At 37.8% G+C, this 26,654-nt stretch overlaps 1 protein-coding gene across 14 annotated transcripts in view; it reads left to right on the top strand.

The window, feature by feature from the left end:
* Positions 1-26,654, top strand: part of LRRC4C (leucine rich repeat containing 4C) — a 567,176-nt gene that overhangs the window by 388,549 nt on the left and 151,973 nt on the right. The window lies entirely within an intron of this gene.

Raw genomic sequence — 26,654 nt, 5'->3', positions numbered from 1 at the left:
CTTCCTTTTGTTGGTGTAATGTATTCACTTCATGAATATGCATTTTTTGCTTAGTGCCTATGTAATACACTGCTAATTGCCTTTAGTAATTTTTCAGACTCCCAAGTTTTGAGTTGTTTTTTTTTTCTTTTATTGAGTAAATTCTCAAAAAAAATAATTATTTCTTCAGTATTGAGAGAAATTGAAATTCAGGGGGATATCTTTGCCATCAAAAAATGGTCACTCAGGCATCTAATTAATAGACTCTAATGTGACTCAAAGCATCAAAGTTTTAGTTCTAATGTAGTCCATGGAATCCGTTAAGTGCATCCAAAGTTGATTTAGGGCATTTAAGTTATGTCAGAAGGCATATCTTATCTGACTTATATGACTTCATAAGACCAAGTACTTTTATGTAAAGATACTCTTGTTTTAAAACTCGGTAATTTTTTTTACTTAATTTCTTAAGCCAATCCTTAAATTAAAAGTAACCAAGCACACGGTGTTATGAACTGATTCTGTTATTTAAGTTTGAGGAACGGATAAACTAGCAGTTTCCACAGGAATGTAAATTATTTACATAGAATTAGCTTTTTGTGCTTTGAAAGCAGTACATGATCTTGATTTTACTTTTCTATTTCCATCTATGATAAGAGTTTCATGATATATGATTCCTTAGCAAGTTTTTTAAAAAGCAAAAACAGTGGACTAGTCAAAGTAAGTTATTAAGAATTCAATAGAAAACCATCTAGTAAATACAACTACATTTTAAAAAAATAGAACCTTTTTCCCTTGATTTAAGAGCTATGTTATTGAGAGGAAAAAGAATTTAGGTAATCTCCAATAACTTTTGTGGAACATTTAATAACCATCAATATTCTATTGAAATGTAAAGGCCTGAAGGAGCTTAAACAAAAATATTTACCATGTGAAAATCTCTTGCACTTCTGACTGTTTTTAAAATGGAGACAGGTAAAAAACCAAATCTTTGTTTATAATATTCTTTGATTCATAACAGTATTTTTGTATTCTATATTAATAATTTCAAAATCCATATTAGAAAAGAGAGTAAGTTGGGGAAAGAAAGCATGATAAATTATAAAAAAATGCATTTTTTTAAGATTCTGCATAAAAAAATATATGTATATATATTCTAGCCAACAGTCATTTTTTGACACTTCATGTTTCCCAGTAAGTGACGGAAAACAAAACCCTTTTGTGATCTCTTAAATGAAACTGAGTCTCTCAAGAATAGAAGTAAACAAAGGAAACCACTTCCCCCCAAGAAAACATTTCAAAATTACATAATCAATGGTATGCTAATCAAAGATTGTGAAAATAATTTGCAGTGAGCTAATATAACAGGAATAAAGACATAATTATTTGAATAATAAAAACATTAACGAAATCTGGGGTTTCGTTCTAAGTAGTGTTGTATTTCTCCATTTCATCTCATCTCTACTTAGAAATTATAATTGATGGGTCTATATCAGGGGAACATCAATGTTAATTTTGTCCGAATTGCACACTCTGACATGAAGTATTGAATTGGTACCAAGAATGAAAATATTACTTTTATTGCTGTTTTGAACATAAGCTACAATAATCTGAAATACTTTGGAAGTGTTGACAGAAGGTAGTGGCAACAAACTTCCAATTTCTAAATCCATTGCAACACTTAAAATCAAATACATATATGTGGCATATTGTGGTCAGACAAAACTAAGCTTATTGCTTTTGTAGTAATTGGAAACCATGTGAATTTAGTGTGACGTTGAGCCCAAATTGACGCAATGTAACTTGACTCTTAGGAGGGCTTACTGTCTTAGAATCACTATCACATTAATTGCATTTTCATAGCTCCTGTGTGGGAAGAATAAGACACTTTTTTATAATCGTTGGTGTTTCTGGAAAGAGTTTTATAATGCTGCTGACATTCATGTGTGAAAAACAATGCCTAGAACAGGGCTGTAAGTGGGAGGAAGGGGGTTGAAGTGAAAGACAGAATTGTGAACACAGTGTTATGCTCCTGGGTCTGATGTCTCATAGAAGATATTGCTTCTGTATGAAGGCAAGATACTCCAGGTCAGACAGGACCACCTGATTGAACCTACTCCAGAGTTCCCTCAGGAACAAAGAAGAAGGAATGTCTTGCCATTTAGTGAGTTCACATGATCGTACTCAGAACAGCAATTTTTGTTTCTTTTGTTGGTGGTGTTGGTTATTTGTTTTGTGGTTTCTTGTTGGTGGTTTTTTGTTTGGTTGGGGTTTTCTTTGTTGTTTTTTTTTTAAGACGGAAGAGATATGATCAATTGCTGCCCACTGATCCGATTCATGTTCTAGATAGATAGGGGAAAAAACCTCTTTAGCCCACAGCTATGCCTGTGAATCATTGATATTTGATGGTATAACCTTTGTCTTTAGTTGCAGTTCTTCCTAAAATGGTGATTGTAAGACTTGGCAATGTTTTTTGACTGTAGCACCCTAGAAAATGAGAATCCTCTGACTCTTCTAGCATGTTTTATATAGTCTGAGATGCTTACCTACCACCATGTCAGCCTCCGGCTGAGTCATTAAAAAAGATGATCTAAGATTCCATGAGTTCTTTGCAAGCTTCCACTCACTTACATTTACGTCATGTTTTACAGTGAGAACAAGAATCCCCAGATGTCTTGATTTAGATTTTAAGTTCTCCATACCGAACTGTCAACTTTTCAATAAATAACAAGGCTTAATAGCTCTGGAAATCAGACTACATGTAGATACTAGAATGTTTAAAGTCTGAATTCCAGGTAGAGGTGGGACAATTTTTTTATCTGCGCTGGTAAACAACAGTGGGAGGTATCTACAGATGTGGTGATTCTCAATCACTTCTTTAAATAGAGATATTTTATTAAAATATAAACTACAGCTGAAATAGAACTGTAGTGCAAAAACACTGGGTGAGATACATCAATATATTTCATCTAAGATGCCATGGTATATAATGTTAGGGGTAACACCTGCTCATAAAGCTCATGTGGCCATCACTTTAACATCTGCATGTTTAATCTTTGTCAGTAGATCTTGTCAGTTAAGTGCTCACAAGATCTCAAGTAAGACTTCAATTTTTATTTTTTTCCCCCTGTTGATGGCTAAATTGATTAATGAACTAATTGTGTGCATTGAGGGGAATTCTTAATTCATGCTCTAGAGGATTTTTTATTTGTTCCTTTGCTCTGGTTTCAACAGCACCTTGGTTCTGCAAAATTGATGTGTTTGGGAGGAGGTCATTTAGAAGAAAACAGACTGTCTAAGAAACATGCAGGTGAAATAGTCTTGCTGTTTTAAGCAAAGCTGTGCAAAAGTGTTGAAGAGCAGATGAGGCTGGGACAGAAGTTGAGGGTTGTTTAATGGAAAGTAACTACAAAATTTACAGAAAAAAGGCAGAAGAATCCTATCTCCAGCTGAAATGGCAGGAATTATTTAGGGTAGGCTGAATGCTTTACCAGTATGCAAATTTGTCAAAGATATGAATAGTTAATTGGAAGTCTGTCTGAATCTTTGAGAGGTTTGAAGAAATGTCTGTCTTTGGTAATATTTTGTCAACCTTTCTGCAGTGCTGATGTCATTCACACAATATGTTTGCTCCCAGTGCATACGAGAAACAGTTACATGACTAAGAACCACTGCGCTAATTCTACTCCATTCAGTGTGTTCTGCAGGGGGAAAAAAAAAAAGCGCAACACCCCCCCCCAAAACTTATTTCCTACAGTACCTCAGCAGCATGACTGGAACACATATGTTATACAATAATATTTGTGAACATAAATAATGTTGTATACAGGAATAACACTACTAAAATCCACATGGCTGCATAATATGAACTCCAGGCAGTTCCTGGCATCAAAATCTGTCCTTTCAGGCAGCCTGCGCTTAAGACTGAAATTAGATTACTGCAAGCCTGATCATTACTTGTATTTGGGGATATAGGTCTTCCTTTAGAAATCAGCATAAGGAAGGCCTTTGATGAGAAGAAACAGTCATTTTTTTTTCAGCCTGAACTTAGTCTGTAAGGGTAGAGGGCTGCTAGAGGAGGCACAGTGCTGGGTTTTTGAACTCTGAGGTGAGCATTGAGAATAGCCATTGTTTCTCCTTTAAAATATGAACATGTATATGCCAGATCAGCCCGGTGGATTTTCCTTGAGTGAGCAGTGTTGACAGGCGGCTGCTTTGCCCTTCAGGTTGCACTCTGGGCCTCCCTACACAATGCCTTCATGCATTCTGTGATGTCTCTGGTATTTAAAGTGAAATACATGTTGAAGCATCATCGGAGCTGCAGCACAGTGCCAGCACTCTGTGAAGCACAGCATTCTAAATGCTCTGCCGCAGAGCATGCTGAGATGCAGTGAGGTGTGGTGCGCACAGTAGCAAGGACATTACTCTTTGATTCTGTTTACCAGGTGAAACCTCACTTGTGCCGAATGACTTGCAGCAATACACCTGTGTGCCCTGCTGGGATGCATGCATGAGCAAAACTGCTCCTAAGTGTCCAAATGATGATTAGAGCTCATTCAGACATGTGTTGTAACATTGCAAAAATGTTACTTTTGGAGTTCGGGAATTTTAACTGCCTTTTTAAAATTTGCGTCTTGTATCTGTTTTGTGCCTTTTATGGTTGTCTTCCGTTCCTTTCTCGTTCATGTTTCTGATTCCATCTAAAGTGTGTGTATGAGGCAGGGAGAGAAACAGACTTTTAAAAGTACTTAAGAGGGGGTGGGGTAGGGTGGGGAGGAGTAAAATGTAAATAGGGTTTGTTGTTGTTTTGTGTTTGTTTTTTTTTTTCTGCCAGAAGCAGAACAAAACTGCTAGGTAATTTCTCTATATTTGGCACCCAGGTAAATCAGCTAGCTGTAATTAACTCACACCACTTGTCTTCAGACACAAAGACATCATGATTCTGATGAAGACTGCATGCCTTTGGTTATGGTATTTTTTTGGCGCAAGCTTAGCCTCAGTAGGGGAGTTATAAAGATTGCTTTGTGTGTAGGATGAAATGAATGTTTATGGCGGGTGATGCAAAAAGGCTTGTGTTTGAGTAATAGCCAGATGAAAACCAAAAGGATTGTGAGGGTGATTTAGAAGCACCTGTACTAGATAAAAATGCCTTCTGGGTAGCCTTCATGCTCGAGGAAATGTAATGAGAAGTATGGCAAGGGGAGAGTGTCTGAGAAAGCAATGTTCCCCCTAGTACTTTGAGTGCACATCTCTTCTGGGCTGGCTGCTTCTCCATATATTTTTTTCTTGCCTATTAAAAGACCTATAACAATGTGATGTTGTTTCTTGCCTATTAAAAACCCTATAGCAATGTGATGCTGTCTCTTGCCTATCGAAAGTCCTATATGCAATATAATGTTGAAACCAGCTGCATCCTATCTCATGGTCTGAATCTGGACTTCAATTTTGATGGCAATAAATTCAGAAAAAATATATTAAGTATTTTTTAATTAGTGGCTGTTTTTATCTGTTTTTTAAATTTTAAATTATAAACTTGTGGCATTTAGTACTCCACTTAGTTGTTTTATTTTAAAAAAGAAAAAGGAACAGGCATAGCCATGCAGGCACATAAAATGAAATCTCTGAGAGTAGGATTTAAAGGCTGTAGGGAATGAAAGTACTAAGGCAAGTTTTGGAAACCTCCTTCTCCAGCTCTGGACTAGCTGTGTGGTTTGCAAAGCACCTGTATCTTTTGCAGTGCTGCATTTGTATTTTGCTTAAGCTCCATATATCAGAGCTTGTGGGGAATTAAAAAAAAAATATATATCATTCCCTTTCATTCCTGTAGAGCTGATAACTAATTTCCACTTAATGTGTGAATATTAGAGGTCAGATGTTTCTAAAGAGACATGAGTATCAATGAATGCTCGACCCAAATATATCCATAGGCTGAAATCCCAGCCAGGTCAGAGACATCTTTTAATCCTAAAACGCATGAGATTTTACTCTTTGTGTGTGAGCAATATGTCTGTACTTTGTGTATGGTAAACATACCATAGGGTCCTTTTTCAAAATGAAACACCTTACTCAAGTGCTTCTGAATACTAGTTTTCCCATTTATCTTGTGCTGTGTATCCATTGATTGCAGATTACTTTTAAAGTTATATTTAGAAGAAGATATCAAGACGTAAAAGGCTGTGCGAAACCAAAACTGATAAATTCTGCAGCCACATACTGGGGGAGGTAACTAGAGTAATAAGAAATTACCCGCTTTCAGGTGAAAGAGATTTCACCTGTCATTTTATGTGCCTGCATGGCTATGTCTGTTCCTTTTTCTTTTTTAAAATAAAACAACTAAGTGGAGTACTAGATGCCACAATTAACTCGAGCCAGCAGTGTGCCCAGGTGGCCAAGAAGGCCAACAGCATTCTGGCTTGTATCAGGAATAGCATGACCAGCAGGAGCAGGGAAGTGATTGTGCATCTGTACTCGGCACTGGTGAGGCCTCACCTGGAGTACTGTGTTCAGTTCTGGGCCCCTCTGTACAAGAGGGACATTGAAGTGCTGGAGCGGGTCCAGAAGAGAGCTACCAGGCTGGTGAGGGGTCTGGAGACCAGGTCATGTGAGGAGAGGCTGAGGGAGCTGGGCATGTTTAGCTTGGAGAAGAAGAGAGTGAGGGGAGACCTCATTGCCCTCTACAACTACCTGAAAGGAGGCTGTAGAGAGGTGGGTGTTGGCCTCTTCTCCCAAGTGAATAATGACAGGACCAGAGGAAATGGTCTGAAGTTGCGGCAGGGGAGGTTTAGATTAGATATTAGGAAGAATGACTTTACTGAAAGAGTGGTCAGGCACTGGAACAGCCTGCCCAGGGAGGTGGCTGAGTCACCATCCCTAGAGGTGTTTAAGAAACTCCTAGATGTGGCACTTCAGGGCATGCTCTAGTGGCAGAGACTGTAGGTTGTTCGGTTGGACTCGATGATCTTAAGGGTCCTTTCCAACCATGAAGATTCTGTGATTCGGTGATTCTGCTTCTTTTGCCTGAATGCACGGTGGTAAGGTTAGTTGATAGCCTGCATTGTGTAGAGTGTAACGTTTACTGTTTTCAGTTCTTTCAGTGTGTGACTTATAAAGGGAGGATCTTCATAAATAACAAATAATGTGCATGCTATGTGCACTGTTCTGTAGCAAAAAGTATGTTTTTCTCTTTTGGCTGTCCAAAAGGATATTTGGTAGTGTCAGCTTTAGCGTATGTGGTTGATAGAAAATGATGGGCCAAATGCTGCAGGGTTAAAGGATTACTTGTTTTCCACAGGATATAATTAGCTATTACACGAAAGTGTTTAGCTTGGAAAGACAAGTTATTGACAGGAAAATGCATGTATAAAACAAGTAGTAATATTTATCTGGTATATTCTGTTTTTATAATTAAACCATCTGGTGTATCTAGTAAGATTATATAAATATTAGTGTATAGCTGTCCTAGAAATACATATTTACAAAATACCTGTGGTACTCACTAGTAGAAAGTTCCCAAGAAATGAAGATCGAGTAGGAAGAGTCTTGCAGAAATGAATTCTAAAGTAGATACAGCTCTTTGAAATTAATGGATGACAAAAAATATCTATGCAGTGGGGGTATCTATAGGTAGTCTGATTATTGGTCACCTCATCAAAAAGCGGTCACAGGAGTAAACCAAGGTCGGCTGTGAATGACAACACCTCCTCTGTGAATGACCTGTAAGTGTCAACTGTAACAGTTATGCATACATGACTAAAAGACGAAACTTCTCCCCTTTGTGTATTCAAGTCTGTGCCAATTGTTTTGAATTAAAAAAGAATTGTATCAGTGTAGTATTAAGCGCTAATGCAAGGGTTAAACTAGCAAGCAGCAAATCACAAGTCATACAGAGAAGTCTAGGGTGCTAGCTATATGATATGATGAGAACAGAACGGCAATAATTTATACACACTCAGTATTTTTGATCTGTTTCAAAATGATTACTGAAACCTTGTAATATTCACGCAAAGTAGACATTACTCATTTCGTTCTTGCCTACAAGAAAGCTTTCTGATCTTGTGGCCCAGAAGTTCTGGTATCTTTGGAAGCTGGACTCTGGATTTCTCACTCAGCAGTAAGTTTTAGATCACACCTAATCCAACTTTGCTTTACGCTGAATCTTGTGTTGTAGTGCATACCAAGAAAAATGAATGTGAATTGAGTATATAATGCTGCCAAAATCAAATTCTTTACTACCTTGTGTTTGTAACTGGGCTTGAACATACATTTCATTCATTCTGACTCCTAATCATATAACTTCTGATTATAACAGGTTAAAAAAAAAAGGCATAAAATTGCTATGTTGGTGAAGAATCAAACCTTATTTATTCATTGATATAAATAGCTAGTTTGAAGATGAGCTTCAAAACTGAAAGGCTATTGTGAGGTATAAACAAAGTTCCTTGTATATGTGATGTTTAATTAAGTGTGATAATTCTACCTATATTCTATATAATAACATACAATCTTGGGAAATTTATGTGGGTGTTCTTAGATTGCTAACATTCTACAAAAGCTCATTACTTGAATGCACTTTCTGAATAGGAGATTTGAACAATGCCCACTGTGCTCCTACAACATACATTGTACCTAACATTGAATTTAGATGCTGTTTTAATGAGAAATAAGAAGGACCAGTTGAAGATAAATTGCTTTCATTATAATCTAACATTTAAGAAAAATAACGTTTTACTTTTCATCTTAGAAATGTGATACTATTTACCAGAAGCAGAAAAGAGCTCACTTGAACTAAATAATTTTGATGTTCGGGTCTTAGTACTTTAAAAAAAAAAAAAAAAGACAACCAAAAAACAACAACAAGCCCCCCCCCCCATCCCTGTTGTAGGAACAGTGTTATAACATGTTCTGTCATATGAGAGGAAGAATTCTTTTTTATCATTGAAGATATTTCAAGAGGAACCTATATTTCAGATACTGCAAGGGGATGAGTCTCAATGGCTGCTGCTTGTCTTTCTGAGGATTTACCAGCTGGCAAAGTAACAACTGTTTGTAGTCATTATGGATTGAATTTGACCAGCAGATTTTTCAAGAAACCTAGTATCAAGCTCAGATTTCAGTTTACCTCTGAATCCTGATGATTGTATTCTACATCCTTAAATTCATCTGCCACCTTTCTGTTGTACTGAAATGGTAAAAAATACAGCAAAACACCTAACTCCCTTCTCCCCCCACCCCTTCCCCAAAGAACTCCCCCCCCCCCCGCAAACAACCCACCAAAACATCAAACCCTGCATTGTTCCATCTTTAAGAGAGTTATACTTCCTCCTAGAAGTTATGCTAAGGCACATGAAGGACAGGGAGGTGATTTGAGACAGCCAGCATCACTTCACAAAGGGCAAGTCCTGCCTGACCAACCTAGTGGCCTTCTATGATGGCGTAACTACATCAGCGAACAAGGGAAGAGCTTACAGATGTTGTCTATCTGGACTTCTATAAGGCCTTTGACACAGCCCCCCACAACATCTTTCTCTCTAAATTGGAGAGATGTGGATTTGATGGGTGGACTGTTTGGTGGATGAGGAGTTGGCTGGATGGTCGCATCCAGAGGGTAGTGGTCAATGGCTCACTGTCTAGATGAAGATCCATGACGGGTTCTGTTCCCTCAGAGGTCCATATTGGGACCAGTACTGTTTAATGTCTTCATCAGTGACGTAGACAGTGGGATTGAGTGCATCCTCAGCAAGTTTGCAGAACAGACCAAGCTGAGTGGTGCAGTTGACATGCCTGAAGGATGGGACACCATCCAGAGGGACCTGGACAAGTTCGAGAAGTGGGCCCATGTGAACTTCGTGAGGCTCACCAAGGCCAAGTGTAGGGTCCTGCACCTGGGTCGGGGCAAGCCTTGGTATCAATATACGCTGGAGGATGAAGGGATTGAGAACAGCCTAGCTGAGAAGGACTTGGGGGTACTAGTGGATGAAAATCTGGAAATGAGCCTATAATGTGTTTTGTCAGCCCAGAAAGCCAACCATATCCTGGGCTGCATCAAAAGAAGCATGGCCAGCAGGTCAAGGAAGGTGATTCTCCCCCTCTACTCTGCTCTGGTGAGACCCCACTTGGAGTACTGCATCCAGCTGTGGAGTCCACAGCACTGGAAAGTCACGGACCTGTTGGAATGAGTCCAGAGGAGGGTCACAAAAATGATCAGACGAATGGAATATCTCTCATATTAAGAAAGGCTGAGAGAGTTTGAGTTATTCAGCCTGGAGAAAGGAAAGCTCCAGGGAGACTTTATTTCAGCCTTTCAGTACTCAAAGGGGGCCTACTGGAAAGATGGGGACAAACTCTTTAGCAGGGCCTGTTGTGATAGGACAAGGGATAATGGTTTTAAACTAAAAGAGGTTAGATTTAGACTAGATATAAGGAAGAGATTGTTTACAGTGAGGATGGTGAAACACTGGAACAGATTTCCCAGAGAGATGGTAGATGCCCCATCCCTGGAAACATTCAAGGTCAGGTTGGACAGAGCTCTGAGCAACATCTAGTTGAAGATGTTCCTGCTCATTTCAGGGGGGTTGGAGTAGATGACCTTTAAATTTCCCTTCCAACTCAGATTATTCTGTGTTTCTATGATCCTTTGGCTTTCCATAAAAAGACTTTTCTACATGTATAACTGAGGGACCATTATGATGAAGCTCTTAATGATTCTTCAAGCTGAAAACAACTGTATAAATGTAGTTTTAGGCCTTCACCACCTTAATCTTCCAAAACCATCCAAACCTTTTATTCTGTACTTCATTTGTTGACCTTTGGCTTCTGTTTTTCCCACTTCAAGAATCTGTTCATTGTGGTCCATCTGTCATTGCTTTGGAAGGGGAACATATCTTGACCCAAAAGAATCATTTGTGCATTGTGTTCCTGATTGTTGTGTGTCTACCATGCCTGTTTATCGTGGGACCTGCCACTATGGTTGGGAACACTCTTTGGCTTTTGCTTCCTGACCTACTTATCTTTTTGGAGATATGTGTTTGAAAAGGTATCAACTTTTCAATATGCTGATGGAGTAATACTACTGATTTACTTTCCTCTGAATAGTGATATTGAAGAACTTTGCAAAGAAAATTTTACCTTATGCAGTTCTTTGTCATTTACAATACCTTTGAAGAAATTAAACAAGTCCAGATAAAAAATTAAAATCTTCCCCACAGCACTTTATGTTGATTTTTAATTATGAAGAGTGGCTTGTAAAAGTGGGAGTAGAACCAGCTTTCTCCAGTATTAATTAGCAGGACAGCTCTTTGCATCAGGAATTCCCAAGCTGTAGTTTGTTTGCCACTTACCGCTAAGGAAGTATCTTGTGTATGCCACAAAGGACCGTTTGCACAGCAGCCATCCTCAGCAGATCATTCTGATTGTCAGGGCTGTAACAACTGCAATATTTCTTCCAGCTGCTCAGAGAGCTGGAGCTTTCTGCAAGTGAGATGCCAGAAAACCCTTTAGCTGTACGCTCTTGATCCTGACTTCTTCCCAGACCAAGCCACAGTATTAGTTATGTATTGGTTTTTGCCACTGGTCCACTAGTGCCATTTAAGTGACCAAAATGAATGTAACTGGTGAGAAGCAAAGAAGGGACCATATGGTGAAATGCAGCTAAATAAAATAAGGCATGGCACACTACCTCTGTGAAAATTTTTGACAGTGAGATGAATTTTTTGGTCCTTTACATGATGTCTCATCTTTCAGTGGCTTTCTGTTTTAGGAAGGATACTTCAGAAAAAGTCTACTCGCTTTGACTGTTGCTGGAATATACACCTTTTGTGAGAGATTCTGAAAATCTTGCTTTTACTCTTTAGCTAAAGATAGAGAGTGAGGTAGATGATGTAGGATATTTGGCACCAAGGAGGCGGAAAGGCTGGTTCCAAATACTAAGGTTCTTATCAATGTAACTAAAGGTAGGACTTCCCTTTAAAAACAAACAAAACAACAAAAAAAAACCCCACCACCAACAGCAACAACAAAAAAAACCCCAAACCAAAAAAACAGAACAAACAAACCCCCCCCCAAAATAGAAAAACAAGTCAAAACAAAACAAAAACACTCCCAAACCCAAACCAAACAACCTCAAACACTTTAGAATCAGAAATCATTTATTTTTACACTTTAAGCTGCAGAGCAAGCTCCAGTTGATTTGCTTCCTCAGAGAATTGTGCTGAGAGAACGTGAGCCATATACTGACAGAAGTAATAATAATGTATGTAACAGTTGAGAGTAAAGCAAAGGAATGAAGAGAAAAAAACAGCAAAAGCAAACAGCTTAAGGATTAGGCAGAGAAACTGGGGAAAATAAGGATAGTCCTAAATGGAGGCACACACACTTATTGTGAAGATTCATGGGTTTGACAAAAATTTTGCTGTTTCTACAATAATAACTTTAAAAAAAAAATGCTGTGAAAGGTCTAACTTACATGTTTCTTCTCTGGGCAATCTGTTCCAGTGTCTCACCACCCTCACAGTAAAGAATTTCTTCCTAATATCTAATCTAAATTTCCCCTCTTTCAGTTTAAAACTGTTATCCCTCGTCCTGTCGCTCCACTCCATGATAAAGAGTCCTTCCCCATCTCTCCTGTAGTCCCCCTTTAAGTACTGAAAGGCTACAATAAGGCGTCCCGGGAACCTTCTCTTCTCCAGGCTGAACAACCCAAGGTCTCTCAGACTGTCCTCATAGGAGACATGCTTCATTCCTCTGATCATTTTTGTGGCCCTCCTCTGGACTCACTCCAACACGTCCATGTCTTTCTTATGTTGGGGACCCCACAGCTGGATGAAGCACTCCAGGTGGGGTCTCACCAGAGCGGAGTAGAGGGGCAGAATTACCTCCCTCAACCTGCTGGCTGGCCATGCTTCCTTTGATGCTGCCCGGGATGCAGTTGGCTTTCTGGGCTGCAAGCACACATTGACATTTCATGTTGAGCTTCTCATCAACTGATACCTCCAAGACCTTCTCCTCAAGGCTGCTCTCAATCCGTTCTCTGCCCAGACTGTAGGTGGTTGGGATTGCCATGAGCCTGGTGCAGGACCTTGCACTTGGCCTTGTTGAACTTCATGAGGTTTGCACGGGCCCACCTCTCAAGCCTGTCCAGGTCTCTCCGGATGGCATCCCTTCCTTCCAGCATGTCAACAGCTCCACATGGCTTAGTGTCATCAGCAAAGTTGCTGAGGGTGCATGTCGCCGACAAAGGTGTTATAAAGCAGTGGTCCCAGTACCAGCCCCTGAGGAACACCACTTGTCACTGTTTACCACTTGGATATTGAGCTGTTGACCGCAGGTCTTTGACTGCAGCCATCCAGCCAATTCCTTATCCACTGAGTGGTCCATCTATAAAATCCATGTCTCTCCAATTTAGAGACAGGGATGTCATATGAGACAGTGTCAAATCTTTCCACAAGTCCAGGTAGATGAAGTCAGTTAAAGTGTTAAATATGAGTTGTTATTTCTTTTTTATCATTGTCCTGTGAAGTACTGCAAACAACTCCCTCCTTCAAAAAATACTGAAATGCTACAAATGATTTAGTAGTTATAGGAGAGCATATTTTCTTATTATGGAGCTATTTATTCAAGTAAATTAGAGAATTAGGTCACAAAGCAGAAGTCACGTGTCTCTCCTTTGGATATGCTTTGCTCTTCAAAGTGCTATTATTTAGCTCAACATTTGCAAGTTTAGGGTATCTTTTTCTTGAAAGAAAATTGAAGATGATGAATCTAGCTGAACATTTATGCACCATCAAGCAACAGGACAGACATAAATTATCATATATTCATTAAGTAAATTAAACATGACACCTTCAGGGCTGTGACTTGAAAGTGCTATAATGCAAATGAGATAGATATAAAGAAAGTTAGTGGTAAAAGCGCAACAAATGCTCTGTGCAGTAATAAAGTATCCCTGTCATATGGTGTAGAAGGTAGGTAACTTCCAGAATTCCATTTGAAGCCTGACTGCCTCTTCGGACATAAAGATTGTTTTAAAATCGTGCTCTACCTAACTGAGAGTAAACATGAAGACTACTCCAAACTTTTGTTTAGAAAAAGTTTCATTATGTTTTCAGATCTAGAGTCTGTTTTCTGAACTGTTACACAAAAAGTGCCTGCTGTCAGGGAAGCGTTGGCCAAAGCACTTTTAGCAAAAATGTAAATGCAATAACAATTTCACAAACTCTGGAGGGATTTTTCTCTGGGATGTAATAAACCCCAACCCATAACCCTTGCCTAAGAGGAAAAATTAAAAAGCTTAGAGAGGGGGCAAATCAACTTCCCTTCTTTTAAAATAATCATATTTGTTTATATTAAAGAGTTTTTCCAGCTGCTCCAATTATATTGCCAATGTAGTCTTCTCTGTAAGATTTGCTTCCTGATATCAGTTTAAAATTTTACTTTGCTCAACAAACAAACAAACAAAAACCAACAACCAACTCTAAAAGTTAAGTTTCTGGATTTATGCTTGCAAAGACAAGCATCAGATTGCCATCTGGTAGAGAAAAGAAATGCTGTATTTATTGCTTTCAACTTGTGATGTCCCTGTGCTTCTCAGAGGAGACTAATGTGATTTGGTTTTTTGCTTTTTAATATATAGGGCAATACATACAAAATGGAAAGGAAGTTCCTTTTGCTAAAACTTATTGGTACCTTAGGACATAGCTTCAATGAACATGAAGGTCATTGAAGAAACACCTGAGTTAATGCAGACTGTGATCAAGGATGTGTAGCTGCATGGGCTGCATCTAAACTTACCTTCCTTGCTGAGATTTTGCTCACTTGATTGGTGCAACATTAGTGTCTATGTACTTTTGAGACCTAAGGAGGGGAGGGTCCACAGGATTTACTAGTAAATCCTATTTTACCAGCTGTTTAAAGCTTGATCAAAAGTTTTTACACTTGGATTATGCACTTAAAAGTATAATTCTCCATTGGAGTGCATGGGCCATAAAATCCAGCACCTGCAATTGTAAGCAGTCAAATCATATAATCCCTTTCATAAATATTGTTCATGTGGGGAAAGGCAGATTTATGAAGAATTGATGCACGAGTGGAGTGATTAACTGTATCTGCAGCCAATCGTCCTATGGAACTGGCAAGAAAATTGGGTGTCTGAACTTGAATATTTTCCTTTAGTTGTCATATTAATGTGTCAGAATTTTCTAGCAAAGTCATTGCTGTCGGTGAGACAATTATTATAGTGTGTTTTGTAATGGGAATCTAAATATGCTTTCTGAGGTATTTTTATGAGTTTCTGCTCCCTGTTATAAATTTCTGTCTTGGTATGCTATCAACAGCTCACTTAAGGCCCGACTGCAAAACAAACACTCAAGTCCACTGTTGTGTCTGGCAGAAATCTGACTAATTTAATTAGGATACACATAAGCACAGATGTCATGCTATATGGAGTCACTTTTACACCAGCAGCCTTTTAGACCATACTCGTCTGCCTGAGAATTAAGAAATGTAGATATTCTCTCCCTGAGTGGCTGAAAAAATGATTGACTTTAGATTCTGTAAAATAGAAAGGATTTTGAAAAGCCACAGGAGGTTATTAGCCAGTGTTATTTAAAAATTATTTTCCATTTCAGTTTGGGATGAAGGTTCTATTTGTAATGTCACTTAATAAGGCATAATGCTTTCTTTTTGACACATGGTAACAGAGTATGGGAAGTTGAACAACACTAGCAGATCCCTGAGAAATGACAACGGGGATTTGTGTAAATGAAGATGATTATGCTGCAAACTTGTATCAATGAAAACAGGATATATTTAAAATCAATTTCTAAGGAATAACTAGTTCTTTAATTTGAAAGAGATCTAATTTTTGGATGGAAGATTAGCTTGCAATAAAAATATATGTTAAATTGCAGGCTGAAGAATCTGATCAAATTATTGCTTTTTTCTTTTAAAGAAAATACAGAGTAGCCATTTCTAGCTTCACATGCTAAGGGTTTCTAATATTGAGATCCGGGCTATCACTTTGGATTTACTCAACACATCATAACTGAAATTTTGTATTCTCTATTATGTATGCATTGGAAGACTCAGTTATTAGAAATTATAGGCATCTTTCGAGATTGGGTGGATTCGATCTCCAACTGTAAAGTGTGGACATCAATGACCTTAAAAGTTCACTGTTGTCTTTGGGTCTTTCAATATTTATTTCATATATTGCAGATGAGTCACACTTGCTTTGCCTGTGCCTCAGTAAAAAGAAGCTTTGTAACTAGTATGGTCAAGCTAAAGCCAGGTTAATAAAACTGTCTGAATATATGAATCTATAGGATGGGGATGCACAGTGGATCAGCTACAGCTGCCTTCATTTCAAAATGTGGCCTTGGAAGAAGGTAATGTCTTTTAAAGTACAGATGGATAGCTAAGATACTCAATTCAGATAAGGGACACCAGGGTCTGTTGCATTTGGTTTTTAGATCCATTTGTTTCCCAGGAGAGAGGTTACATGGCAGCCGAAATATTTGTAATACGTATGACAGTTTAGGAAGATATCTATCTGTGCTGGCTATTCATTTACCGTATTCATTTTGATCATTTACCATATGACTAATAACAAACCAGATTCAGTTAGTGACTCTTCGGAGTCATTGAAATATGAAGCTATCATCTGCATCTGCTTGAAGTTATGCCAGAGCACATCCTCAGGGGTTACATGGATTAAAGAAGACCCTGGAATATCTGGAACCATAAGAACTCAACGTGTTTATTTTTCTCTGCTTCTGAAGGAAAAATGTGTGATGCAGAGTACTACAGAACAAAACATGGTATAGTTTCCCAAATAGATGGGGGATAGAAGGTCATCATGCATTTTACTGAAATGTATTGCTCACAGGTATTTTGATGATTATATAAAATCGCAATCATCAGAATAGATGTAGATCATGGCTTCTTTTAAAGTAAAAATTAAAGTGCTTCTTACCAAAACACATCTAAACCGTCCTGTTAGAAAGTTCATTAAATAATACAGTGTAATGTGTCTGTAATCATTACTTCATAACAGACTCCTACATAATGCGTGAAATCTGCTACAGAAAACAACACACAATCCTAATTGCTCATCTTCCTCCTTAAGTTCTACATGCAGTGTCAAAGACAGAATATGAGCATAAATGTCTGATCTACTACTGGAAAATTTTATAAAGACTTAATAAGTACCTACCTCTTGAGAAATTTATAAAAATAGCCACACATTATGAAAAGCAGCGTGGGGGAAGGGAATCAGGGAGTGGGAAACTGACATTAACTGAAGAGAGGGAATATCCCTCCTTTTTATTCTGTGGTTTTAGCCATCCATCAATATCAGTGCTGCCTTTACATAGTAACAGTGTTATTAATATTCATCACTGCATCGCTTTAAATCTGCAGATAAAATGAATTGGCCAGCAGAGACCAAAACCACCCCCCCGAGTACAGTTGTGCACTTATTTCGATTACAGATCTGAAGAAAGCACTGGTACCGCATAGAGAAGAGCTTTTGAAAGCAAGTTGTACATATAGCTAATGGAAATTTCTGATGAATTTTTAAACACAACATTTACTGCCTGAGGAGTGAATGGTGGGGAAATAGTGATTAGACAACAGTTTACTCTCCCTTTTGCTGGTGACATCAGACTGGGGCCAAAAGATTTCCTGTGAAACTTTTGAAGACCAAAGACACTTGTTATATGGGGATAATCAACTCATGGGTTCATGAGTGAGAAGCAACTTTTGAGCAATTTCAGCTACAGGGAAAAAACCCAACAAAACATCTAGAGGATGCTGATGATTAACATTACCTTGTCACCTTGTTATCCCAATACATGTTCAGCCCAATGACATCTTATAACAGAGCAGGAGGATTATTGTTATATCCTGCTTATCAACTGCTCCCAAAGCTCCCCAGCTACTTGGTAAATCTTTGTAGTCATTACCAGACTCTGAACACCCTCTAAGAAGTGATATCTTCACCAGAAGACACTTAGCAACTTTGGTTTTTCTGAAGTCTAGTGAGCCCAAACCCAGAGTCTCCAGGTTCTATGGCTCTTTAAGAAGGTATTACACCCTTCCCCTTCCTTCCTGCTCCTGAGAATGGATTATATTAAGAATTAAATTAAATTGATTGTTCCTAGGATTGGAATTTGGTTTGTGGGATATTGTTTTTGTAGGCAATGCTTCAGTTTTAACTTCGTTGTCCCTGCTTGTATGTCAACATCTCATTCTGCCAGTACTGCCGTTTTCAAGAAAATAGTGATGGCCTTTGAAGGCATTTCTTGCTGGAGGAGTGTAGGAAGATGCATCTGATACAGCTAGCATGCAGATGCAAAATTAAACTGCCTATTTGGCATCAAATCCCCAACTGGATATCCTTATTCCGTACCTGGAGACTTCGTGTCAATTAATGGATTAATCCACTGTAATGGGTGTGGGGTGTGGACAAGTACTGTGAAGGAGCTGTTCAGCAAGAAGTATGGCACTCTTGCGGTTTTGTTCCTTTCGCGTGGGTGATTATCCAGGAGGTTCCTGTTCGCTTACATTTCCACTGAAAATCTATGCGTCAAAATCTGAAAATGCAGACTTGCTATATCTTTCCATTTTAATCTAGAGATATGTAAGACAAAGCTACTGCTGAACTTATTATTGTTTCTGTGTTGTCCTTGAATCAGATGTTTTCGTGGTGCCAAAGAAACAGAAACTGGATTATCTGGCCAGGAAAAAGACACATTTCTATAGAACTAACAGTGGTCAGAAAATTTGAGGTTAGTTAATAACGATGTAAGTTGACTCATAAGTCAGGTTCCTAAATACTATATTTTGTCTTGTCACAAGACAAACGAAAAGAACTTTCTTTTCATAAAGGCAATGCATCTTATACACTCCTTTATATACTGAGGGTTAAAGAGTAAATTAAGAGTTACGATTTTCATCCCTTTCTCCTCTTATTCCTAGTAAAAGTTGGAGAAAGGTAGCAACAAATGTTTAGGCTCAGTTTCTGGAAAACTGATGAACTTGTTCTGTAGGATATCCTGTGGCTTTAATCAGAGGACCACTTGATGCCCACGTTGATCATTAGATCAGACACAGCTTGCATGTGTGTATGCATGCTGCTTTCTATAATGGCATGAAGGTGGTAGCAGTTGGATAGCATATGCTGCTAGTCTGCTTCATGGTTATAGTGAATTTGCCCATTAAAGCCATGCGTAAATAAAGCTCCATGGTGATTGATGGGGCTGGATGTTTTCTTACAACATATGGCTATGGATTTACAGGTATTTTGATGATTGGTTTTTTGTACAGTTGAGAAAATTAATCAAATTCTGATCCAATTCATCCTGTTACCATAGGAGAAGCTGTGAAAGATTCATACACTTCTGTAGGGTTAAATCTGAGATATGATATGACTGAGAAAACACCTATCTGGTGTTTTTCTGAAATTGCTTTTAAAAATAGTAGGAAATATTATATGAATTCTAAATGAGATTTAAAGCCAAGGCTTTGTAAGGAGTAGGAGTTGCTTGTGTTCATTAATGTTTCCACACAATTTTTGTAGTGTTTTGGTTATTATAAATTATGGTATGAATTCTGTCCCAATTAAAATTTGGCTAATAACTGTATTCTTATTTCTTAAGTTCTTTTCTCTGTATTTTCCCAAAAGGGAGAGATTCTTCTTCATTTTTTACTTTCAATTGTTCTGCAATATTGCTGAGTACTTTACTAAACTTTTGCCTTTATTTCAGGATCAATACAACAATTTTTGTTGTCTTGCACTGCACTTTGTAAAGTCCTTTGCAGAGAGTTGAAATGAAAACATTATTTAAAAAAAAATCTCCAAGTGATCTACAGTAATATAATATAATTTGACAGTATTTTATCTACTTTGATTCATTTAACTTTTATTTTGTCATGAATGATTGTTGAATGATAGCATTGTCTCATTTTGTACTACTCAGTTTTCTAGCTGACTCTGAGTGCAGACTTAAATTGTGGGGGTTCCAGAGAAGGGAGCACACTATATATGCACCCTGACAGGTTCTGTCTGTGGCAGTGCAAATGGATTTTCAGCTTTTCTTCTTTACCAACCTACAGAACTGTACAAATTGTGGGCAGGGGGGGAGTGCACAATAAGCAGGAAAAACGTGGGACGGGAGGACCATAAGGGTCAAGTATGCAGTCAGCTGTGACCAAAAACCCTTTAGTTAAATTGTAAAATGTCATCTGAATGGGTGGAAATTCATGTCGTGGCTGTAACTAAAGTTGGTCCTGCTGCCTGGAGTTTATGCTGATTAGAAACTCTTAATGGTAATTTCTTTAAAATTAATGATCATCTGGAAGATTGGTGGTTCAGTGTCTGGTGGGAAAAAATTAGCCTACCCAGCAATGCTGACCCCTTTTAATAGAATATGGATTATTTTTATGGATGCTACAGTTTCAAACTGGTATCTATAAGGCATAGCTAGAAGCCAGATTCCATTACTTTAGCTCTTTTAATTGCCTGTGTGGTCTGTCTGCATTCTCTCTTACTGGTTGTGGGGACTATGTCAGAGCAGCCCTTTATTCTGCTTCTAAAATCTGAATTTGTTCCAACATGCTGCAGAGCTCTACGATTTAATACTCATACCCATGGCAAGGGGTGGGGGTGGTGGGGTGAGGGGTAAGTAAGGAAAAAAAAAGAAGAAAAGGCTGGTAGAAAACCTTAGCCATGGTAAACAAGGAACTACATTAATCAACTTCTCTCATCATGACAACGAACAGGGCTTCTTGCTTTGCCTTTTATAAGAGAAATGGAAAGAGAATGATACTCGGATAATGCTGCACTGAGCTCTCAGGCTCATCTCACTGTAAATTTTTAAAAGGCCGTAGAAGGCCACAGTGATGTTAAAATTCAGTGACCCTAACTCAAGTATTGAAAACGTGAACTAATAACCCAGTGCCAGCCTGTCATAAAAAGAATGGACTCTCCTGCTGTCTTCAAAGATTAACGTTATTTTCAGCATATAGGATTATTTTCAGCATGTAGGGTTTCCTTTTGCAAAACAGAAAACACGCAATTACTGCACAATGATAGAAGGATGGGTGTTCAGTGAAAATAATAAAACAATGAAGAAATCAGCGTCAGTTTGTGGCTCAACTCTGCTTACTCTGTTCTCTACCCAGCTGTTCCTCTACATACACATACACTTACTCTGTTCCTCTGCCTTGCCCACGTACACTGTCAGTAACTGTGTAATGGAGAGCATGATTATCATCAGTCACTACAAACACCCCTTGCTACCTCATCACAGAGCTGTATGTTTTAGGATAGAGCTTTTGAAATGTAGGCTCTGCTGCTCAGATGGAGTGAGGCTTGCCTCCAATCCAGGAGGAAAGGGAAGGGTGTTTTTTGTGACTCCAGATCAGAGTCTCTTTCCTGGTGGGACAGTGTACCCAAACTCAAGGCTTGTGGGACACCCATAGCTAAGCCTTAATTTTAAAGGATTATATTTGGCGTTTAGACAGATACTACTGTATAGGAATCTCAAGGTCATTCAGACTTAACAAAGTGCAACTGACAGCAGTCCTGAGAGCAATTATTATACCTACTTTGTTGATAAAATGAGGTACAAAAATGGACAGTCATTCTTTAACAGAACACGAGTACAAAGTCAGTGCACAAACTAAGGAATCAGTCAGGATTTAAGTGGATAGCAGTCCTGTATCCACTCTCAAACAGGGGTGAATTTCTCCCGAGGGAGAGCAAAGTTTAAAGTTTCAGAAATATTTACTGCCTGTATGTGCCTGTACTGAACTAATTCTGGCTTTATTTTCAGAATTGCTGAGTATCTACACTTTTCTGTGCAGACAGTAAAAGTAACATGTATTTTGTACTTGGTGCAAGATATGTCAAATTGAAACATTGTTATGCCACCAAATAACTATTTTGAAATTATCTATAAAAGTAACCTTAGAAACATCCTTTTCTTGCCTCCTTTAAAGCAGTGTTTAAATGAGGAAAAACTTGTTCAGAGTTAAAATGAGAGTACATTTTACCTTCAATGAAAAGGTATCACTACTCCATCTACTACCTACAGGACAATACACCTCCATTTGGTAACGGGAAAGCTTTTGTTATACTCAGTACATTGGATAAAAGGGAGATGTCTGCCTCATACAATTGATTCTTTGCATTTGTTTCAAAGTGAAATTGTGGGGAGAGACTACTACTGAGACAACCAGTGTCATTTCAGCTGTTTAAAATATAAACTTGACTTTAACAGAAGGGCAAAAAATTGAATACAACGTATTACAATACAGCAGTACGGTTGCCTGTTTTTATCACAGCACCTTGGAAAACAAGAGAACTGAAACGACATATTGAATATGTAAGGCAGTAAGTGAGGACAGAGAACAGTGAGCCAACTTTGTTTCTGAGGGGATATAGTATGGAAGACAAATATCAACAATACCAGGTTTACTCATTACACAGGTAGGACGAGGAGTAACAGTTTTAAACTGAAAGAGGGTAGATTTAGATTAGATATTAGGAAGAAATTCTTTACGGGGAGGGTGGTGAGACACCGGAAAAGGTTGCCCAGAGAAGTTGTGGCTGCCCCATCCCTGGAGGTGTTCAAGGCCAGGTTGCATGAGGCTTTGAGCAACCTGGTCTAGTGGGAAGTGTCCCTGCCCATGGCCCCTGCCCATGGCAGGGTGGTTGGAACTAGATGATCTTTAAGATCCCTTCCAACTCTAACAAATAGTTAGAATATGATTCTGTGATAATAGATGGGGACCATTCAAGGTGATTTTTGTGACCTATGGGTATTACAGGGAAGCCATTCAAGTATTGCAGCCTCTAAAATTCCTGCTGCTTGTGGTGTTGCGGAATTTCTACCTACAGAAGAGCCCTGGCTGTACCTGATGAGATGTGGTCACTCGATAACCAGATAATTTGGTTTAAGGGTAATTTGTTTTTGCTACGCCGTGTTCAGATGAAGGCCATCATATTTTACTGTGCAGCAAGGACTGGGATCTAAAAAAATGAATACATTTTACAGTTTAAAAAGGAAGAGAAAGCTTGGTTATTTGAACATGACTAGGTACCTCGGAAGTTTGTCAGAACATCAAGAACAAGGTCTCTCTGCTCATTAATGGCCTAATGAAATTCTTAAAAACTAATTGCCAGGACCTAATTTTACAGCTCATGCTATAAAATCACCTGCCATGTAAAAGCATAGCAGAACACCTTAAGATTTATAGAAGCAATCTGTTTGTAGATGTTTGATATTTCCATTTCATAGTTGTATCTCAGAAATCTTCTGCAAAGTGAAATATTGACTCTTTTTGTGTTTCTTTTGTAAAATACTGATTTAAACTATCATTCTGTATAATAGACGATGACTGGATTCAAGTATCCAATGCAGGACACCAACAAATACTAGTTTCATTTTCATGCTCCTTCTAGCAGGGCTGCCTCCCATACCAAGAGTATTATCAGATTGCATCACAAAAACAAACCCACTGAAGAACCAAACCAGAAAGTGGAGTTCAGAGTTCTAAGAAATCTTTCATTCTTTAGATGACATGCATCTAAATTAGAGCTGAGACTCATGGAAATTTAATTTGATATTAACTCTGCAGGTTCCTTTAAGATTTTACAACTCTTAGTTTGATTGGTAGTAGTTTAGTATCTTTAGACATTTTACTGAACTATCACTATCACTATGTGTTACAGTTGCATCAGAATGGTTTCCAAGGCTTTAATGATCTGGCAAGAAGAAATGTTTAGCATTAGACTAGAAGCCTAAGTGAAATATATAAAAAGTATGTCCTACTCACAAGGTTTTTGTACTCAAAATTGTCCGACTTGTATCTTTGAAAGCGCTATATTCACTTTAAAAAACAGCCATGATGAAAGAAAATCTGCTAAAGCAGGTTTGCATGACTTAGTGCAGGCCTTGTCCCTCTACTGTGAACTTGAAATGAAAGGTGTACACACCTTCACTATGTAATGCAAGCAGGCTCTCCCTCTTGTTTAGCTGCTGCTTTGGAGGTGACAAATTAAATAATATTTCAATGTTCAAAGGTTCCCAATTTTCAAAAGCGACAGGGCAGATATAAAAAGATATTTAGGCATCCAGGAAAACAATATTAGTAAACAACTAATCCTATTGATTTCATCAAGGTCTTATCAGTATTAGTTATTTTGGATCTTTTATAAGTCTCACTGCCTTTCTGTCTGGTTTTAGTTGACTAAATGCATTGGATAGTATGATCCTTACGTACTGAAGATCTGAAATTTTTACTGATCCTCTGCCATGAAGCTGAACTAGAATGAGCTTAAGGAAACAATTAGCTTTAAGAAAACACGCAGCTTTTAGTATTGTTATATTCATATTACAAAGACTATGTTGAACATGGAAAATATACAGAACATGTAATGTATATTGGTTTAGCTGTCACACTAGTGTCTTATATATGGTCCTGGAATATTGTTCATCATTCTCTCTTATTTTTTAGGTGCAAGAAGGTATTGTTTAAATTTTATGGTGATTACTACATTTCAAACACAATTTATTTATTTTTTGAAGTCAGAATTTTATGTTGAACATTTTCTTAATATAGAAAAAGTCAATTTCTTCCCTATGTTAAATTGTAAAAAGAAACTCTAAAAGATTAAAAAAAAAAAAGAAAACAAAACAAAAGAACCCGGCAGAACTGATAAAGAGAAAGGACAAGATTATGTTGTTAGTAAAGCGGTAACTACCTTCTTATTTAAGACTGATGATATTAGTGCTTGCTAAATAATAGATTTTTCCAGATGTGATTTTAAAAAAAAAAATAAAAAATTGTGTTACAATTGATTGGAAAACTTCTAAAATGAAAGAAAATAAAAAGTTAATCAGATGTCATTATATGTATTTTACCATAACAATGCTTGATTCTGATCTGCTCTATGCTCCCTGTACATTTACACATTTTTATTCCTCAATTTACGTTTCTCTTTTTTTTTTTTAAAAAGTGTCAAATAAAAATGAAAGGATAGTTGTCTGGCAGAATATATATACCCCTGCTAGATACCTTCTAAGTCTCTTTATAGCCAATAGGTTCGGCGGAGCATATAAGCTCTTTGGGTATTCTGGAAAGTCCTACCTTTCTGGTCAAAGACAGGGTGCCTGGTCAAAGGTGAAGAGTAATGGTGGGTGCAGCAACAATTAGCTCATTTGCATCAACTGACACCTGGGTAACTCTGCGGGAGTTCTCTCTCCCTTTCTTCCTTCTTACATTTTCATCTTATACTTTGACACTTTAAGACATTTATCATTTCTGCCCTTTTTTTTCCCTGATAAAGCACTTTTGATACAGATCAATGCCTCTGAAAGTCCCTTTATTTTTAATGGTGCAGCAACTTATATACCGACAGCTGGAAACTTTAATTGGGCTGATGACAGGAAAGTAATGGGCATTTGTAATCACTTGTTCTGCCTGACCTTGTATTTAGTATCAAAGGGTAAGTGTTCATTTTTATTGGAAACCTTGAAGAAATTGAGAGAATGCAAAGGTAGGTGGGAATGTGATCTTTCTTAGAGGTACTGTTACTCTTGTAACGAGAGATTTTGTTACAAGAAATATGTATGTCTCACATTTCATCTTGCCTTTTAAAAAACTAAGGATGGATACATGCTGCTTTGTTGTAGTGATTATCTGTAACATTGTTTATGGATGCCTATCCATAATTCTTTTTACCCTATAAAATACTGTAACAAAAATGAAGACAAAATAGGGGAAGATCATGAAATTTTCCTGAGTGGAAATTGGTGGTGTAACTATTGAAGCTGCAATATTCCATCATTAGATTCCTGACCAATCAAATGACCAACATCACATTTTAAAAACTAGAGTTTCAGATTCTCAGAGCATTTTGGCATTTTCTTGTTTGTTGGGTTTTGGTTTGGTTTGGTTTGGTTTTTGTGTTTTTTTTTCAGATGAAGGTAAGATTCAAATATTATAGCATCTAAATAATTCATTGTGAGCTGTGCACTTCTTATCCCCACTGCTCCCCTAAAGAAGAGGCTTCTTTATGACCAGCAGAGATTAGCAGTTTGTATTCCTGAAGCATGAGAGCGCACTACTGTAACTTGGATGGCTACAGCTTCCCTGCCTTGAAAATCAGCTTCAGTGATTAGATTCTATAGGTTGACTACACATTGCGTATTTAAGTATTTTCTTCTTTCTTATACTACCTGTAGTGTGGTATATGAAGTAAAATTAGTAAAGCAAAGCTTCTGTTTCCAAATCTCAAACAGATCTTTAAGATTCTGGTGCTGCTATGATGATAGTTTCATAGTTAGTTTCTATTTGCATTGACTAAATATGGATTTATTCTAATGATACATAGAACCTGTTCCCATTATATATTAATGCAGATGTGTGTGCTGTCTGTTCATAGATGCATGAAACTTTAATTGAGGACAAGCTTTCATTTTCTTTTCTTTGGGTGAAAGCACTCATCTTTCAATCCAGTATTCAAATACTGATTGTATCTGCAAATATTATCTCCTTTATTTCAGTAAGAGTAAAGTTAGGAACTTGTTCCATGCAGGAGTTCTCTGAATGACTTCTTTGCAAAAAAGAAAGCACTGGAACTGGGTAAGAAAGTTAGGGAATTACCATTTGGTATG

The sequence above is a fragment of the Larus michahellis genome, chromosome 4 (assembly GCF_964199755.1).
Source record: "Larus michahellis chromosome 4, bLarMic1.1, whole genome shotgun sequence".
Classification (NCBI taxonomy): Eukaryota; Metazoa; Chordata; class Aves; order Charadriiformes; family Laridae; genus Larus; species Larus michahellis.
Note: the sequence above shows the minus strand (reverse complement) of the source record. Positions and strands in the feature narration are given on the sequence as shown.